We start from the raw sequence: 16884 nt of genomic DNA, 5'->3' as shown, positions 1-16884 counted from the left end.
TGTGATCAATTATACGACTACAGGTGATGAATGATCCCGAGTTCATATGCATATAATATTTGAGATCCACTCGTATAATTAGTAATGAATGTCTATTTAATTATTCTATGTAATGGTTAATGGTGATGATAAACCATAGGTTGAATAATTATGTGTTCCCTGTGGTGAGGTGTCTCGTTAGTGGACATACTGGTTAGTGGACATACTCATGAAGGAATGAGTATACTACTCTTGGTGATGGGTAGTACGATACGTGGTTTGGGAATTTACCAGAGTATAATTCCACTATTCTCTCTGTCGTAGAAAATGAATGAGAATAAAATCATTTCCTCATTACTTTAAAGTAAGTTCCAATAAGGTTTATAGAATCATCATGATGGTATTTAATTCGTTCTTCTTCATTAGGCAGCGGGCCCGACGTATCATTTGCAATACGATACAATATGTATTACCCACATTTTCCTTCATCTACCAACCATAAAGGATAACATACCATGTATTCATGAGTGGTGGGATGTTGTGTATGCTTCGTTGGTACTACCTTATCAGGGTACGAGTGTGTAGTAAGCATTTGTAGTAGATCAGTATACCATATAGAGCCAAGCACATCCATAAGATAGGTGAACTCAATGAGATTTAGTAATCTCATCCCCAATCATGTTGTTTCTCTGGTACATTATAGCAAGTGAAGAACTCGTTATAATGTCTAGGTTAGAGACTTGGGTGATCAGATGGCATGAAAATTATACCTGATATTTTTCCAATATGCATTTCTTGTAAACATATATGTTGTATATATCCCTAGGTGTAGTTTTCTAATATATACAAATTATCATGTCATTATTTGCTTTTGTATGTACTCAGTACCAAAATTTTAATATCTTACTAATATGATTCTAGACACATATTAGTGGGGTGTTAGACGACCCCTCCTTCTAGCACCAATGTTCAAGTCGACCTAAAGTCTATGCCATTATGGTTGTGAGTTATTGTCCACTTAGGGTGTAATAATCCATTCTACTTTTGTCCTTAAGAAAAGAAGCCATGTTTGGTTGAGCAATGTGGGTGTTGTATATAAACTATCCTTATCCTCGATTCTCAAGCAATGTGAAACTCATTTGGCTAATCCGGAACAATTATTAAAAGACTTATCCTTTGGAGACCTAAATCTCATAGGAGAATATGTCACTATTATGGTGGAATTAATACGAGATCAAAATGGAGGAGTCTCATGTCAACTAATGTTTTACATTATAATCTCTAATTAACAGTAAAAGTTGAGAATGATTATTTTGAATGCCATTTTACAAAATCAGAGATATACTTGTCAATTTTGAAAAGTCATGGGCTATATTGATCCATTCTTACAATTTTGATGTCTAATTTATTACTTTACTTTATTTTCTTATGCACTAAATAAGATTAAATTTATAAACTTTCACAATTTATTTTAACAACAAATTTCACAAAATCTAAATAAAAACATTTATTTATTCAAAAATTCAGATATTACAAAATTTGAAAAATCTCCTTACCTGTTTTTTAGGGTAAATATCACCTTTGTCTACAATTAGATCTCAATATGTTTAAAAAACCTGCAACGACGAAGATATATTACAAAATAGAGAAGCTATATTAGTGTCAATTAATAATAAAATATACAGTATATCACTAGATCTAATATTTTATATCAAACTTAAAGGACATACTTACCAGTACGTTTTTCACAATTGAGATGGTTGAGATGCGATTCCAAAAATTACTCTAATTTTTTTATAAAAGAATGAATTTCAGAGGATCTATACTAGAATAAAATTAAGTAGAATAGATGGATGGGTAAGATGGTTGTATTCTAAAATACTAAGAGAAATGAAAATATTGGGTAAAAGGAATAAATCTGAGAAAGACAGGGAAAATATAAAACGGGGAATATGGAGGAAAAAAAAGAAAAAAGGCGAGGTTTATGATATCTTGACAATCTTTAAAAAATATCAAAGAACTTTGCAAGATATACAAGGGTGGAATGGAAGAAGAATTATAAAATTTAGTATTTTAGAGATCTAGGGTTGCAAAAGTAAAGTGCTTAGAAAATATAAAAGACGGAGATGATGGAATAATCGAGAAAATATCGAGATTAGTGATATTTTGACATTTAAACTTTTTTTGATGAATTTTGTAAGATATATAAGGGTAAATGTAAGTATTTTAGAGATTTAGGGTTTCAAAGGTAAATTTTTTAAGGATGACTCATTGTAGATGAGAAATACAATAAATAAATATATTTTAATTCGTGCCCTCTTTTTATTTGATAATTGTAATTAAATATAATTATTAGATATTATTCTAATTAAATAATACTAATATTAAAATTTAAAATTTTTCATAGTTTATTTATTTATTTATTTAAGTATACGAATTTTATTTGAAAATGAACTATTAATTAAAGTTATATATATCATTTAATTTCTTTTAATGAAAATTTATTACCATTTCTTACAATATGGATCAAGATGAAATGAGGTAAACCAAAAATTCAAAGAGTTCAAAATATAGGAAAATCTTTACCATTTTTTATTTACTAGATAAATATTGAAAAAACAATCCTTAAAACTCTAAAAGCTTAAAAGGATAAATCCCTAAAATTTGTCATCATAGTAGGGTTATCCCCTCACTACACTGATGATTTGGATGTGGTTCATGATTATGGGAATCTCTAGAACCAGTTTCACTCATTGTGACTTTATGTTATCAATCTGTGAGGGTCATTACTAAGGTCACGCCTAGATGAGACTTGACCAGTCACCATTTATGTTAGCTTTGATGTCATTTGAATGCCAAAAGTAAGTGAATTATTGTGAATCTGGGCAATAGTTTAAGTTTATTTTGGTAGATTTTTACAATAACTTGATTTGATAATGATTTAGTTATTCTGAGCTATTTTACACGTTTGAGGTAGTGTTTTATTTGTTTACAGGGCTAAAAGATAAAGAGGAGATGGATCAGAGAAGAAGTCGGACGAAAACGCATGAGCAGGAGGAAAAAAGAAGAAAAAGCAAGTTTCTTGCACATACGCGTATGGGACCTCTCATATGTGTATGTCCATTTCGCATCACCCCTAGCATATGCGTAACAGCAGAAGGGGGTGAAAATCAAGTATCTTATCACATGCGTATGGGAAGGCGCATGCGTGTATGAGGTCATCTAGCCAGACCCCATATATGCAGCAAAAGCCTTACGTGTATGGCTCTAGCTGGGCCATACGCCATACCCTGGGCCATACACATATGTTTTAGTGTAAAACATGGCCAAATTAGAAACATGATTCCTTAATATCAGCATCGTGTCCCTATTGTTTCATGTATAGTCAATTGCATTTATGTTCTAATTATAGGCTAGAATATTATGTTTCCATATTTTGTGTATAGCCATCAATACTAGCTTAATTGTAGGATCATGCTCTCCCTTCTCATCTGTATATATGTGTATGTTACTGATCAATATAATTATCACAGGTTTATACATATTATAATTATTTACTTGGTATCAGAGTGTTGTTGCCAAACGGCTCGTGATCCAATTAAAAACCTTGGCATTCGCTGCAAATACAAACAACAAAAATGATCTTCCATCAACTATCTCTGTCAAGTTGGATAGAGACAATTTTCCCTTATGGAAGTCCTTAGTCTTGCCCATCATCAAAGGCTGCAGACTTGAAGGATACATGCTAGGGAAAAGGAGTGTCTTGAGCAATATATAAAAAATTCAGATTCAAGCAAGAAGTTGAATCCTTTGTTTAAAGATTGGCAAGCTTATGACCAACACTTTCGAGGTTGGTTAAAGAATTCCATGACTACAGACATTGTAACACAGTTTTTGCATTGTGAAAATTCAAAGCAACTTTGGGAGGAGACCCAAAGTCTAGTTGGAGCACATACAAGATATAGAATCACCAACCTGAAGTCAGAATTCCACAGTACCAGGAAAGGTGAAATGAAAATGCGTGATTATCTATCCAAGATGAAAAATCTTGTTGATAAACTCAAGCTGGCAAGAAATCCAATTCTAAACTCAGATATAATCATTCAAACCCTGAATGGATTGGATTTTAAGTACAATCCGATAATGGTAAAACTCTACGATCAAATCAATCTCAATTGGATTGATTTACAATCTCAACTGCTGAGTTTTGAGAATAGAATTTAGAAACTCAATTTCTTTAATACCTTAAGTCTCAATGCCTCAACAAATGTTGTAAACAAGACTGATTACAAAGTAAACCGAAGAAACAATAAACTTGTCTTCCATGGCTCAAATGGAAACTAGAGAGGCTTCAACTCGAGAGGTTGAAGAGGAGGCAGAGGTATAAGCAAGTTCTCTAACCTACCTGTCAGGTATGCTCAAAGACTGGTCACACAGCAGTGCAGTGCTTCTATAGGTTTTACAAAACGTACTCTGGATCAAGTCACTCAGCAGAAGAGGAAGAGAAATATGCATTCCTAGCATCATAAGGAACCAATCAAGAATATGACTGGTACTTTGACAATGGAGCAAGTAATCATGTGACACATCAAACTGAAAAATTCCAAGAAATAAATGAACATCATGGTAAGAACTCTCTAATTATTGGAAATGGTGAGCAACTAGAAATTATAGCCACGGGCTCTTCCAAACTCAAGTCACTTAATCTACATGATATACTATATGAGTCTAACATTACCAAAAATATATTAAGTGTATCTAAATTGGCTGCTGACAATAACATTCTTGTTGAGTTTGATAAGAATTGTTGTTTTGTGAAGGACAAGTTGACAGGGAAGGCAATACTAAAAGGAATACTTAAAGATGGATTATACTATCTCTCAAGAATTGGAAGGAGCCCAAGTGCTTATATATCTATCAGGGAGAGCTGGCATAGGATACTTGGTCACCCAAACAACAACACATTAGACAAAGTGTTGAAAAATTGTAATGTCAAAGTATCACCTAGTGACCACTTTAGTTTTTGTGAGGCCTGCCAATATGGAAAAATGCACCTATTACCCTTTAAGTCTTTTTCATCTCATGCTAAGGAACCACTTGAGTTGGTTCACTCTGATGTATGGGGCCCTGCACCAATAATGTCATCTTCTGGTTTCAAATATTATGTGCATTTTGTTGATGATTTTAGTAGGTTCACTTGGATTTATCCTTTAAAATAAAAGTCTGAAACTGTGCAAGCTTTTATTCAATTTAAATCCTTGGCTGAAAATCAATACAATAAGAGAATCAAAGTAATTCAGTGTGATGGTGGTTGTGAATACAAACTTGTGTAGATACTTGCAATAGAAGCTAGCATAGGTCTTAGAATGTCTTGTCCTTATACCTCTCAGCAAAATGGAAGAATTGAGAGGAAACACAGACACATAGTTGAGTTTGGTTTAACTCTGCTTGCATAAGCTCAAATGCAATTCCAATATTGGTGGGAAGCATTATCCACTTTAGTATACCTTATAAACAGACTACCATCTCAAGTTACCCAAAATAAGACCCCCTACTCACTCATGCTTCATAAGGAACCTGACTATAAGCTCTTAAAACCCTTTGGTTGTGCTTGTTATCCATGCCTCAAACCCTACAATCAACACAAGCTTCAATTTCATACAACCAGATGTGTGTTCTTAGGCTATACTAACTCTCATAAAGGGTATAAATGTCTCAATTCCCATGGCAGGATCTTCATATCAAGACATGTTATTTTCAATGAAGATCATTTCCCATTCCATGATGGGTTTCTCAATACAAGAGGTCCTCTAAAAACAGCTAACAATCCATCATTCTCTTTTCCCTTGTGCCCTGCAGGTAATCCTATCACTGATGTAATCCCTAAAGGAGATATCTCAGATGAAGTAAACTCAACTGACTCACAAATTGAGCAACAATCACAAGATGACAACAATGCCACAGAAGTTGACAATAATGTCACAGAATAATTTGAAGATATTGTACTAGATGATCCAACTCATCCAGAGATACAACCTGACATAACCCAATAAAGTACAGGTGAAGCAATCAATGCATGCATCATACAAACCAGAAGCAAGTCAGGCATTCACAAGCCAAAGCTTCCTTACATTGGTCTAGCTGAGACCTACAAAGATACAATGGAACATACAAATTCCAAGGATGCTCTCACAAGGCCCTTATGGAAGGAATCAATGCAAAAGGAGTTTCAAGCACTCATGTCTAACAAAACTTGGACACTAGTCCCTTATCAAGATGAAGAAAACATAGTTGACTCAAAATGGGTCTTCAAGACCAAATACAAGTCAGATGGTACCATAGAAAGGAGAAAATCTAGGCTAGTTGCCAAAGGATTTCAATAAACAATTGGTGTTGATTATGCAGAAACCTTCATCCATGTGGTCAAAGCTAGCACTGTCAGAATCATTCTTTCAATTGCAGTCCATCTCAACTGGGAAGTTAGGAAACTAGATATTAACAGTGCTTTCCTAAATGGATATCTCAAGGAAACAATGTTCATGTATCAACCTGGAGTATTTGTTGATCCAACAGGCCTAATCACATATGCAGGCTATCTAAAGCAATCTATGGACTGAAGCAAGCACCAAGGGCTTGGTTTGACAGTGTCAAGGTTGCTTTACTGAAGTGGGGTTTTCAAAACACAAAGAGTGATTCCTCTCTTTTCCTACTAAAAGGTAAAGATCACATTACTTTTCTGCTTATCTATGTGGATGACATAATAATTACAGGAAGCAACACCAAGTTCCTTCAAGCTTTCATCACTCATATTATTGATGTATTCTCACTCAAAGACTTGGGTCAGCTACACTACTTTCTGCGCATAGAAGTGAAAAGAGATACCAGTGAAATGTATATCAAACAATCTAAGTACATCAGTGACTTACTGAGTAAATTCATAATGGATAAAGCCTCACCATGTCCCACACCTATGATAACAGGTAGGCATTTCACAGTTGAGGGAGAGAAACTAGCTGACCCAACTGTGTTTAGACAAGCCATAGGTGCCTTACAATACTTGACTCACACAAGACTTGATCTAGCATTCTCTATTAACAAACTCAGCCAATACATGAGCTAACCAACACTTGAACACTGATAAGGCATAAAAAGAATCTTTAGGTATCTCCAGGCACCATAAATCATTGCTTACACATCAAGTCATCCACTGATCTGGATGTTCATGGCTTCTCTGATGCAGACTAGGCCACTAGTGTTGATGACAGGAAATCCATGGCTGGTCAATGTGTGTTCCTTGATGAAACACTTGTTTCTTGGTCATCAAGTAAGAAAAAGGTGGTATCAAGATCAAGCACTGAGTCAGAATACAAAGCCCTAGCTGACCTAACTGCTGAAATAGGATGGATTCAGTCATTACTTGCTGAACTTAAACTCCCACTTCCAAGGAAACCTATACTGTGGTGTGATAACTTGAGTGCCAAGGCACTAGCTTCAAATCCTATCCTCCATGCTCGCTCCAAACACATTGAAATTGATATTCAGTATATCAGAGATCAAGTACTACAAAATGAAGTTGTTGTGGCCTATGTTCCTACAACTGATCAAATTATAGACTGCCTCACCAACCCATTAAGCCAGACATGTTTCAACCATCTCAGAGACACACTTGGTGTTATCCACTCACCACCAGTTTGAAGGGGGGAATTAGAAACATGCTTCCTTAATATTAGCATCGTGTCCCTATTGTTTCATGTATAGTCAATATCATTTATATTCTAATTATAGGCTAGAATATTATGTTTCCATATTCAGTGAATAGCCATCAATACTAGCTTAATTGTAGGATCATGCTCTCCCTTCTCATATGTATATATGTGTATGTTACTGATCAATAAAATTATCACAAGTTTATACATACATTTTCCGATACAACTTGAATTTCCTCGGACAATCAAATAGCTTTTGTAAGTTTCCTATGTGGTCCTCCTCAATTTGTGACTTAGAAATCATGTCATTGATGTAGACCTTTATCTCTTGGACTTGGAATTCCATAATGCCATAAGTCACAGGTTCAAAATAACAGCTTCATAATGATCATGTTGTAGATGAGCTCAAATGGCTCTTTCAAGGATGTATCAGATGAAGTTTCAGATTGCAAGCACTTGGTTACATGAAAGTTGGCATTGGCCAAGTCCTCTGCAGAGGGAGTGCTGCCTAAATTCTAAGTCCAATTGTCTCAGATCAAACCAACAGTCCACACAAGAAGTTTTTTAGGGTTTTTGTTCTTATTATGTACATTAATGGCCAAAGACCACACAAACACACACAATATACACAAGCAAAATATATCACAAAATATGGTCCAAATGGACAAAGTGAAAATGACATTAACATAAACAATTAGAATGGTATGAATAATGGCAAATGGATAGGGCTTAAAAATAAAGTGCATTAAAGTAAATAACTTGAAAGTAAATGTTAGTTGTTAATGAGTTAGAAGTTAGTATTGCTTTTGCTTTTTGTTTAAGTCATTCTTTGGAGAACACTCAACCCACTTATCACAAGCATGGATCCTTGAACCAAGACATCTTCCAAAGGAAGGAAAAAGGCCAAGTTTCCACACAATACCATGAAAGAGGGGAGACTTACAATCTCACTAACTAGAATGCTATGTCTTTTGTGTCAAAAATTTAGCGCTATGTTAAGCAATCGTAATTGGACTTATGTAGAAGTCACAACTATTTGAGGTCGGGCAATAGAATTTTGCTGTTAATGCATGTTAGAGACATAGTATAATGGACTATGCTCATGAAACATACCACACACAAAAAGAATATGCAAAAGAGGTGGTCTAATCTCATCCATACTTATGTTGATTTTCAATCAACTAGCCTTAGGACATTGAGATATCATAGGACCGTGACATGAATGCATAAAGAAGGGGAATAAGATGAAGAGGGAGGGGAAATGGATAAAACTCAAATTGGACAAAGGAGTACTTTTACCAAATTAAGATCATTCATTCATTTTGGGAGATGGAATGTACATTCCATCAATCCCCTAAGTCCAATTATCTTAACCTGACAAAGTCAAATCAACCTTGACCAAGGCCCAACAACACAAGTCAAACTCATACAAACAATCCAAATGGCTCAACACAATTATTTGGAATTTACTAAATTTAAAAAATACTAAAAATAATGCATTAAATTAAATATGGTTTGTCAAATTCCTAAAACCTCATCAAAACATCAAAGAAATGGTCATGAGATTTATCATAGGTCAAACAAGGTCAAAGGACCTTGGAGAAAAAAATTCATAATTTTTAGAGACTTCAAAGTATTTTTAAACAATTAAAAATATTCACAAATCAATTAAATCATGAAAAATATTAATAATGATCCAAAAAAACTTATAATTCAAAATATGGAAGAGGATTTTATTTTATTTTTTTTGGTGAAACTCTCATATTTTTTGGATCAATCTTAAAATTAATATGAATTAATGAAAATAAAACAAATAAAATGAAATTCAAATATTCAGAAAAAATGTGGACCACTTGATCTCCCTCATTAATTGAGGTGGCAGATCAAGTGGCCATCAGCGCGCTTTCCACCATAGTCATTAGTCAACGCGTAACACAAGTGGGAATTACAAGCAATGTGTGAGATTAAAACATTTTGAACAAGATCAATGGCTCTGAACCTATCCAGCACATCACCGGCGCTAAACCTTCGGTCACCTTCTCAGGCGAGCCTCACCGGACTGGTTCAGTCATCACCATCACATAAATGAAAAAGGAGGACATGATCTGAAAGAAAAAATGGCGTAGAGCACGAATCTGACCTCAATTTTAACTAACTCCACATATATAGAAAGATATGAGAAGTTGAATTTTGAGGTGTGTCAAGTGAGTTGTTTCGATTTGACCTCAAAGCTTTGGATCCTGGAGTTTTTGAATCTCCAAATAGTGAGATTCAAACTCAATTTTCAAAATGAAAATTCTCAGGTTTTCCTTTGAATTGCGAGGGTTTGAAGAGAGGGGGCAAAGCTGGCGCGCAAGGATCCTTCAAATGAGCTCGGAGGACATGTATTTATAGAAATTGGGAATGTTATTTGAACACTTCAAGTTTTTCCATATTTGGCAATGTCATGCACATGCTGGCATGGGCGTGTACAAGCCCATGAAGCAATCCAATTAGGTCCAAATGCATCTGAAATGAGATTGAAATGAAGCTTGAATGGCAAGGCAATGTGAAATTGGACTATTTGGAAAGCTTAGATTAAGAGGAACAAATATTATATTGAACACCTTTCCATTTGGAACTTGGATCAAGGTGAATTTTGAGGTGGAAGTTTGGAATTTTCAACATGTTGAAAATTTTTCTAAGTGTCAAGCCATATACCTCAATGCTCCACCTTACTAAACTTTTCATGTGATATCCAAATGAGAAAAATGTATTCATCAAAGTTGTATCTCTTTCAAAGACCTTCAAAATGGTCACCAATTTGACATCATTTGGATTTATAATGAGAGGGTTATGCATTTTTGAAGTTGAGGAAAATCACTTGTTCAATGGTATTGGTCCAAAATGACCTCTAATGTATCCTCATATCACATGCTCATAGAAGTTGATTTAACTCTCACTACAAACATCAAAGTTGAATCAGACATCTTGAATTTGATTGTGCAACTTGGAAATCTTTCATCTCATAAATATTGAGTAAGTTATGGCCCTGGGAAGTTGACTTTCAAATTAGGGTTTAGACAAAATGACCTATAATGTTTCAACATGGAAAATGACTTTCCAAGCAAAATTAGCTCCAGACTTAAACATGAAATTTGTTTGGAATGTCATTTAGAGTAACGTTTCACTTGGAATAATTTTAATATGGTGAAAATTGTAGGAGATAGGTTCTAGGGGGACCCAGTTTTGATCAGATGAATTCATCTGGCCAACCACCATTAACCAACTTGCTAACATGCAATTCTCTTGACTTTTTAGGCTCATGGTAGATCATATATGCATAAGATGATGAGTTTTGAAGTGTCCCTTGAGAAATTTGATCAATTGATGAGGAAGGTTGTTGAAGAAGTTACTCAAGATACCCAGACAAACTAGGGTTTCCAAGGCAAACCAACTCCAAACTCTTGAAGAAATCTTGATCAAAATAACATGAAAAGATCATTGGGACTCATATATGATGCTTAGACACACTGCGGATCATTCCTTGGTTATGCTCTTAGCTATGAGGGTCTCAAACCCTAGATGTGAACTTGATAGATCAATGGTGATCATGTCATTCCTACAAAAGAGTTAGGCAAATACAAAGACACATTTTTGGTGTTTTGGTTAGTGAAATGATAATATACAAGTATGATACAATCACATGGTGCTTGGTGATCTCTCCCAAAACAAACCCAATGAAAGAGTGGTAAGGAGGATGCCAAGGCATGATTCCAATGCTAATGCATATGATGAGATTGCATGAGGGACCTTAGGGTCAAAATTGGGGTCTTACACTACCCAAAATTACCCCTAGACTCTTCTAAACCCACCCAGACTTATTCTAAACCAAATATCCCATCATTCATTACACGGGTAAAAACCCTAAACACCAAGATCCAAAATCAACAATCCCAAACCCCAAAACCCTAAGGCATATTATTTTAACCCCCGACCTCATCCAAACTTCATCAAACACAAACCAATCATAAATAATGCAAACATATAATACAAACCTTCAGAAATGAGTTTTTCCCCGGTTTAAAAAAGGCAATGCTCTTTTAGTTTGAATGCTTTCCACTCTCATTTCTGTTATTCTTTTAGAATCCCCTCTCTGACTCTCTTTCTCTTTCTCTTTGTCTGCGATGTAAGATGGTGGCTAAGCTCAAATGACTTAGCGTTTCAATGTGAAAAACATAAGCATCAAAATTCTATGGAGCTTTGTGTAAGGGTTATGGATCGCAACAACTTTAGGCTTAGGCTTTTAAAACCTAAAACAAACCCTGATAATAAAACTATATTCATAAAATAATAATAACAATTATTAATTTCTAATAAAAGATCACTTAATAATATTTTATTTAATAATCTAATCTAATTACTAAAATGTTGAAATCAATAGTTCCGACAATAATGTTAAAAAATACCTAATAATAAAAATTTGTAACAAATACTTAATAATGATCAAACCCACATAAGTTCTAATAAAAATATTTTCTAATAATAACTAAACTTTAATAATATACTCTAATTAACTTATTAGTTAAAAACTAATCATTTAAATAATATATTAAATTCTTAATAATGCAATAAGACTAATAAAAAATAGTAACACAACCTTATAGAATGAAAACAATCCTTTACAAGAGAATAAAAATTCAAAATGACCATCCTTTGACTCTGTTAAGTCATTGAGGTTGACCAGATGACATGTATAAGGCACCGGTATAAATACCTTGTATTCTAACTCAACTGGGTTGTGTCTGACCCCAGGTGCTCAGACATGCCTTGATACCGATGGATAAAGGAGAGTGGTCAAAATTCAGGGTACAACAACCTCCAATAAAAGATTTAATTTAAATTCAAATTTAAATTTGATCTTATTAAATTATTAAAAAAATATAACTAAGTAGATTGTTGATAGATAGCAACAAATCAATCACACACGAATATAGAAGCACGCTCATAAATCACAAAAAAAGTGTCAAAGCTTGAGCAGATGTAGGGGTCAAATGTACCACACCTGATGGAACATCATGGCCCACATGTGTCCTTTCTTCATCAAAACATCTTGAACACTTCATATTGTTTTGTATAATGCAACCAATCCAAATAGAACAACAATAGATACCAATAAAAACCAAATTGCATTTAAGAAATGATACATGCACATATTACAAATAACAAACTTTACACAAAAGCATTAGATACCCTATTGTACTGTTAGTCTCACTCAACACTCAATCTTTAGAGATGAAGGCCCGTAATAATGGATAAGGACTAACGATGAAAATGATGAACAATGCCAAGGAATCTCCCAAACACTCAAATTCACAAGGTGTTAGTCTAGGGATTATATGAAGGTGAAAGAAGAACACACACACACACACACACACACGCACACACACACGCGCACACACACACACACACAGACACACACACACACACACACACACACACACACACACACAAGGTTCTCTCTACTTTATGGATGAATCAATCTTGTTTCTTGATTGATATCATGAGCTTGATCAATCATGAAAACACTTCAAGATTAATAAACTCACTCTCTTTAATTTATTCGAACAACAACAAATTGCACAAGAACACGCTACAATAAAAAGAAGTGAATCTGACATGGATTAACACTTAAGAATTTATTCTAAAGAATAAGAGAAAGATTGAAGATGCTAGGAATAGACACACTTGTAGCACCTCAAATTTTCCCTCCTCATTCATGCATTCATTTTAGGTCATTTAACATTTCATATTGCATTTTATCATGTCAATCAGAATTAGCTCCAAGAGGATGTCATCCAAGTCACTTTGTGGGTTCTATCTGAAGGATCAAGCTTAATGGGCTCAGTACAGTTCAAAATTCAACTATGAAGCCAAAAGTCAACTGTTGGTCAACTGAAGAGGAAATGGCCAGGGAATGACTTGAGTTACTTTCATAACGTTAATATTGAAGGAGCAAAAGTTTGTTCATGAGCTGTCATGCTTGATAGGCGAGCAGAATGGATCGCCAAGCGAGTCCCAAGAAAAGCCACCAGAATCACCTGCGCTCAGAGGAATTTCCTGAACTGTCATGCTCGCTAGGCGAAGCCCACGCGTTTTGAAAAGAAAAAAAAAATATATATATATATATATATATATATATATATATATATATATATATATATATATATATATATATATATATATATATATATATATATATATATATATATATATATATATATATATATATATATATATATATATATATATATATATATATAACAGAAAAATCTTGGACTTTGACCTCTCTCATTTTGAACCCTCAAAGCCACGAAAATCAAGTTATAAATCCTGAAATTTCAGTAAAGGAAAAAAAAAAGGAGAATTGGTGAAAGCTGAAAACACTCTGAAGTTTCCTTGGAACAAAACCCTAGAGAGATTCTAACTAATTCAGAGCAACATCCAGAGACTGAAGGGAACTCATCTGCAAAGAACCAATTCCCTCTCATATAAACCCTAAGAGTGCTTTGCAAACCCAACCGTGCCATTCAATTTCAATCGATCCTCCCTTATCAGGTATGCCCTATTTCCACTACTTTATACTTTCAACCTGAAATTTCTGAATGTATGAGGTATTATGGGTGAATTTGGAAGAGTGGGTATCGTTAGGTTTTGCATGTGGGCACATGTTTTAGTATGTATGTCGTGTCTTGATGTGGGATCCTTGCCCCCTGACTTTGAGTTTTGATACCCTTTTAATGCATTTGTTTGACAAGAGGTTTAGGCCTCCTACCCTTGGTTGCTTTTTGTGAGCTTTTTGTGAACTTTAATGGCATGATTCATGTGATTCTCTGTTTGGTGCAACTCTTGATTGCACTCCATCTTGTTTCTCTAACCTGTTTGTTGAGTTTTTTTTTTGTGAGGGCTCACATGAACCTTGAAGAGATAGCTTGCCTGGTATTCCCCTTTATTTGTGGGATACCATTTGGATATTTATTTTGATTGCTTTGCTGACTTGCTTTCTTTGATGGTGCTAGCTTGAGAGATCTCTGGGTTTCTTGTTTCTTTAGTTGTTGTTACTTCGGATCTTTATCCGTGTGGTAGATCTCTTGATCCCTTTTACATCTTTCCCGCATTTTACCGCTTTCTTAGCTGGAAGACCTCAATAAGAGGCAATGTTTTTGTGTGTTTACTTTTGTGCCCAAAGACCTCCAAGAAGAGGCATCAGTGCTAAAGACCTCCATGAAGAGGCAATTGACGGATAAAAGGGATTAGTAGTCAATCCCCCTTTATTCAGTGTGTCGTTCTTTATGCTCACACTACATGTCGACGCTTCAGAACAAAAGCCCAAGATCTTTTGTCCGGTCAATCAGTGGAGAGGGTTCCACCTTTCTGAATCCCCACTTTTTGTCATGAGCTCACCCTGTCCAGGGTTAAGAGCTATGAGGTCTTATCCTCATTATCCGTTTGATCTACTCACCCTGACGTTCAATGTCAGTGGTTAAGAGCCCATTTGATTACCTTTCCATGGCTTGTTTGTCGAGGTTGATATGACCCCTCTTGACTAAAGTCCTACCCACGTATGTTTGAGCCCCCTTGTTGGCGTGTTTAATTTATGCATGTTTGTTTTGTATGGTGTGATCATCTCCCCATAGGATTGCTAGGCTTCGTAAAGTCTCTCGTTTTCATGTCAATTAAGGTAGCACGGTTCCTTCGTCTAGGACTTCCTTTTTGCATGAGCATTCCTAAAACAAACAAACTCATTGATTTTTCTTCTCCTAAGAACACGTTAACTCCTTCTACTACAGGTGAGTAAGTCTCCAAAGGTCGAGCATCCGGTAGATTATGTAGTAACGTCATTCATCACAAAAGACAAACAAAAATAGGTTAGCCCGAGCTACGGTGCTCTGATTCTCAATCCTTCTTGAGATACGTATGCAGCAGGGTAGAGTCTGTGCGAGCAATAACTCTTTCTTTCCCTACTTTGATTTGCTCTCTTTCGCATCGCATATAGGACTTTTTATACACACACTTTAGACATAAATAGCAATCGTGGATCCTGTGGAGTACCACAGACGTGAAGGGGTGCGATAACCTTCCCTTCACGTAACCGGCCCCCTTACTCAGTTTTCTTTGGTTCGAGACTTTGTTTTATCTGTTCCCTCTTGGTTATGCAGTACTACCTTTCCCTTCTCTTGGGATAAAAGTACATAGCTGGCGACTCTACTCTTCTTCTGCGCCACCCCTTTTCGCGTTTGTACTTGGATTCGGGAAATCCGGGGAGCGACAGCTGGCGACTCTGTTGGGGACTTATTTTCCCTAGTGGGCCTTTCCTAGCGTTTGTTTGTCTATTGTCTATTATGTGTTATTTATTTATTGCTTTGTATACTTATCTGCTTGCATTGCATCCTATGTGCGCTTTACTGTTTCATGCATACTGTGCTGGCTAAGTATCTGTTTCGTTGTTGGGTGGGAGTCACAAGAGGTAAAAGGCCCAATACACAGGCTATGACTGAACTTTAGGACACCTAAGAATAGAGTGATTCATTGGAAGTGGGTGGTATGGCGCCACTTAGCAGAACATGGTATCACGAGCAGTTCAGATTCTAATGGGGTATTATCGTTGCATACACCTGGTATGCATATGATGATATTCTTGAAAGGATTATTCATCCTGCGTTTCTCTTGACCTTACCCTGGCCTAGATTACACCCATGAGTGGGGCGGGAATGAATCATTTACAGGTACTGATGGTGACTTGTTATGTTGGTGACCGTGTCCTGTTGGTGACTTTTGTTTGGTTCTTGTTGGTGACCGTTGGTTTTGAAGTATGGGTTCTAAGTTAATGACTGTGTTCTATGGTTCCTAGTTCCGAATTCATGCTGAAGTTCTGATCCTGCGCCTCGTGATACACAGCCAACCAACCATTGTTTCATCATTTTGCATCATAGCATGTTCATTTTCAAAAAAAATAATGCATAAAAAAGGAAAAAAAGTTAATCCGCATATGCATATCATTTTTCAGGTTTATCCATGATAAAACATAGCATACGCATCATACACATATCATTCTTGCATCATTACAGGTGTTCTTGAAGAGGATTTCTCATTCTTGTTCCTGAGGGTCGCAATCACAATAGAGCTCTGCATATCACGATGGAATGCAAAGGCGCGGTTT

The 16884-nt window shown here is 35.5% G+C and overlaps 1 protein-coding gene across 2 annotated transcripts in view; it reads right to left on the bottom strand.

Annotated features, from left to right (window-relative positions):
• LOC127126440 (F-box protein At2g26850-like) overlaps window positions 1–2125 on the bottom strand; it is a 46036-nt gene extending 43911 nt beyond the window's left edge. For both annotated transcript variants that reach the window (XM_051055371.1, XM_051055370.1), the window contains exons 1-2: window positions 1714–2125; window positions 1536–1595 (exon numbers count right to left, since the gene is read on the bottom strand). The gene's annotated coding sequence lies outside the window, so the exon portion shown is untranslated. The remainder of the gene's footprint in view (window positions 1–1535; window positions 1596–1713) is intronic.
• Between the last annotated feature and the right edge of the window lie 14759 nt (window positions 2126–16884).

This window comes from Lathyrus oleraceus, chromosome 3, assembly GCF_024323335.1.
Source record: "Lathyrus oleraceus cultivar Zhongwan6 chromosome 3, CAAS_Psat_ZW6_1.0, whole genome shotgun sequence".
Classification (NCBI taxonomy): Eukaryota; Viridiplantae; Streptophyta; class Magnoliopsida; order Fabales; family Fabaceae; genus Lathyrus; species Lathyrus oleraceus.
The sequence above is the reverse complement of the archived record's forward strand: the minus strand, read 5'-3'. Positions and strand labels throughout refer to the sequence as shown.